The following is a 4,219-nucleotide window of genomic DNA, read 5'->3' on the forward strand; positions in this document are numbered from 1 at the left end:
GCTAGGAGCTGGAACCAACTTCCAAGGGAAGTGGTGCTGGCCCCTACCCTGGGGGTCTTTAAGAAGAGGCTGGATGCCTACCTGGCTGGACTCATTTGAGTCCCGTTTCTTGTTTTGGGGTTTTGTTGTTCTCCCGCCCTGGCAGGGGGTCGGGCTAGAAGATCTACTAGGTCCCTTCCGACCCTAAATCTATGAAACTATGAAACAAAGCAACACATGGCTGAGAGAATGCTCACTGCAAGGTGCTATGATCCCAGTCAGGCACCATGCAACACTGCTATGATCTGTCTCTGTTTCGGTTAAGCTGTGGAGGCTTAGGATTTTTACTGACAACTAACTTCCTTTTTTTTTACAGGACTGACAGTCATTTTTAGCCTTATTTTTTGCCGACAGTAAATTTACTGGCAGTTGGCAACCCTGACCTGAACCCGTTATAGAAACTTGTGCTTACAAATGCTTTCTTTCCTCTAGATAAGTTGATGAGCTACCCAACCAAGTCAATTGACTTCTGTCTAGAATCTCTCTTATTCCTCAGAGAAGCCTCAGGTGCTGGAGCTGGCTGCCTTTTCTGCAGGGACTTTGCTGCAGGAGAAACAAGTCCCAGGCAGGGAAGGCAGCTAGCTCTGGAGCCTGAAGCTTCAGGTGCTGCACAGCCCTGACAGGGAAGACACCTGGCTCCAGCACATGGGGCTTCCCTCCCTGCTGTGTGAGTGCAGGGGCTGTGCACGAGTGTCAAGGAGCACCGGCAATACAGGCAGCCGGTCAGAGGCTGCACCCATCACTGCAATATGTAGCGCTGGCTGGAGCTGCACCCTGAGTGTCCTGCCTCCTGCTGCTACTACTGCCTGCTGGGGCTGCACACCATGGCGGGCATGTTGGGGGCCTCCATACCCCCCATTCTCCCCCACACCTATATGCTGCCCACCCCAGCTCCATGCTTCCACCACCCCCTGTACCCCTGGGCACAGGTTTTGTGCTGCCACCAGCCCCAACCCCATGCTCTGGGCTCCCTCCCAGGTGTAGCCCCAGCTCTGCTGCTTCCCTACCTGCTGCCCAGAGCCAGTAGGATACTAGGGAAGAGAGCAGATCCCAGGGGCTGTGGCAGCAGCAGCCCTGAACAGAAGCTTCACCATGGCCAGCCAGGCCCTTCTGCCCATGAGGGTGGGAGCCAGGCAATAGGGTACGTTTGTGGGGCCGCATGTACACTTGGGTGCCTCGCTCCCAGTTTTGTGGGTGGAAGGGTTGGTTGGGCACAATTTGTTGGGCCCCGCAGGCCAGATTAAAGGGCTTGGTGAGCCAGATCTGGCCTGTGAGCTGTGTTTTGCCTGCCCCTGGCCTACACACAATTCATAGTGATATAATCATAGAAAAATAAGGCTGGAAGGGACCCTGAAGGATCATTGAGCCCAGGCCCCTGCACGAGCAGGAAAGACATCTGGGGTCAAATGACCCCAGCCAGGTGTCCATCCAGTTTTCTCTTGAAGACCTCTAGGGTAGATGATTGCACCACCTCTGGGGGGAGCTTGTTCCATAGTATGGACACCTTAGTTCTAAAGAAGTTTTCCCTAATGTTCAGCCTGAAACTATCTTCCAGGATTTTGTGGCCGTTGTTTCTAGTTTTCCCCCCAGGGTGCCCTGATGAATAGTTGTTCACCGAGCCCCTGATGTACGCCTCTGATATAGCTGTAAGCTACAATCAGGTCCCCACTCAGCCTTCTTTTCTTTAGGCTGAAGAGTCCAAGATCCCTCAGCCTCTCCTCATATGGCTTGCCATGCAAATCCCTGATCATGCAGGCGGCCTTTCTCTGACTCTCTCGAGCTTTAGCATGTCCTTGTTGAAGTGCAGTGCACAGAACTGGATGCAATACTCCAGCTGCAGCTGCACCAATGTTGAGTGAAGTGAGAGAATCACTTCTTTGGATTTACTGGAGGTACATCAATGGATGCAGGCCAGGGTTTTATTGGCCCTACTGCATTGCATTGCCAGCTCATATTCATGCTGAGGTCTATTGTTACCCCCAGATCCCTTTCATTTGTAGGTCCAATAAAACTCTACATGGTGGGCTATGCACATTTGTGGTGTGTGCTCTGAAAAGCTTGGAGTGATTGCTGACTGCTTGCTGTCTGGACCTGACAGAAGCCCTAACAAGGGGGCAGAGCCACCCCAGGCTCATCAGCATATAATAGGAGACTCCCTGGGTGACTGTGGAGGCAGTGGCCAGGAAGCCTGTCAACAAGTACTGCAGACAGGGTAAGCAATTTGCAGGCAATTCACAGACCACCCCCACCTGCACAAACACACACTGTTTAAGGCGCAAGCCTTTCAACTTGGTATAAGGAAGAAGAAATAAAATTAAACATTTGGGGCCAACAAGCAATAAACAGGCCAACTTCCAGGTGAGTTTACTGGGTGAGGTCTGCTTGGAAGAAGAGCAGTAAGAGAGACAAGGCATATCAAGAAATGGCAGATCCAGGGAAATGGCTGGAGGACATTGCAATGCCAGACCCACTACCACTGCTTCTGCTTGCACCTGTGAGGTTTCTGTCCAGGCAGGACTGCTTACCATCAACGCTTCCACCCAGGTCCTGGTTTGGTGCTGTGGGGACTGTGGCTTGGAGGTTCCTTCCAGTGACTGCCAGATCAGAACGTGCCTGAGGTGTGAGGGGTACCTCCTGGTGGTGTCTCTCAGGGAACAGGCAAGCGAAATATAGGAGGAGGTGGCAAGGCTCTGAATCATCCTCTGACATGAGATGTTCATTGATTTGATCCTGGATGGGACTGTGGAGGAAGAAATGCCAGACACAGTGCTAGAGAAGAGAGAAAACATGGACACCTAAGAGGGTGGAAGCTGAAGGCTTGTGACTTCTAGCAGCAAGCAGAGATCTTTACCTCCACCTGCAGTGGTTCATCTGGAGAACAGGTATGCAGCCCTGACATGTTCCATTGGTTGAGGAAGAAAGGCCAGGCCTCACCAAGGTAGGAAGGATTTCATAGATTTCATAGACATTAGGGCTGGAAGGGACCTTGGAAGAGTCCAGCCCCCTTCCCTAGTGGCAGGAAGTCAGCAGAGATCATAGGATCCCAGCAAGATAAACATCCAATTGTCTCTTGAAGGTGTTCAATGTAGGTGCTTGAACCACCTCCGATGGCAGGCTTACTGTCCGAGACCTTGGGGGCTCAGACAGTAAAGAAATTCTTCCTTATGTCCAGCCTGAAACGGTCTTGTAGAAGTTTATGACCATTCGACCTCATCATCCCTTGGGGAGCTCTGGTGATCAAACGTTTCCCCAGATACTGATGGTCACCCCAGTAAACTTATAGGTGGCCATCAGATCACCCCTGAGCCTGCGCTTTTCCAGGCTAAAGAGACCCATGGCTCTCAGCCTGTCGTCGTAAGGTCAGTTTCCCTGACCTCTGATCATGCGCATGGCTTTTCTCTGGACTCTCTCAAGCTTCTCCACATCCTTTTTGAATTGTGGAGCCCAAAACTGGATGCAGTACTCCAGCAGTGGCCTCACCAAGGCCGAGTACAACGGGAGAATGAAGTCCTGGGATTTGCTTGAGAAGCATCTATGGATGCAAGCCAGCGTTTTAGTCACTTTACTAGCTGCAGCATCACATTGCAGGCTCATGTTCATCTTCTGGTCAATGATGACCCCCAAGTCTCTTTCTTCCATAGTGCTAGTCAGCGTAGCACTGTCGAGCCACTGAGATGACCACCACAAAGAAGAAGCAATGGATGGTGGTAGTTGGAGACTCCTTTCCATGGGGGATGGAATGAGCCATTTCCCAACCTGACCTGTTGTCTTGGGAGGTCTAGTGCTTGCCCAGAGCCTGGATCCGAGATGTCACAGAGGGAAAACTGAGGTTCATCCAGCCCTCTGGCTATTACCCCATGCTGCTCATCCATGTTGGCACCAATGATACTGCCCTGACCATACCAAAAATGACTACAAGGCTCTAAGTGCAGGAAGAACAGGGACTGGGGTTCAGATTGTATTCTCATTGATCCTTCCAGTCAAGGGAAAGGATTAGTTGCATCCTGCAGATCAACACCTGGCTACACAGGTGGTGTTTCCAGCAGGGCTTTGGCTTCTTCAACCATGGGATGTTCTTCCAAGAAGAAGGATTGCTAGGAAGAGATGGGATCCACTGTATGAAGAGAGGAAAGAGTGTTTTCACAGACAGGCTCGCTAGCCTAGTGAGAAGGGCTTTAAA

Source organism: Gavialis gangeticus, unplaced genomic scaffold, assembly GCF_001723915.1.
Source record: "Gavialis gangeticus isolate Ggan-Ray unplaced genomic scaffold, GavGan_comp1, whole genome shotgun sequence".
Lineage (NCBI taxonomy): Eukaryota > Metazoa > Chordata > Crocodylia > Gavialidae > Gavialis > Gavialis gangeticus.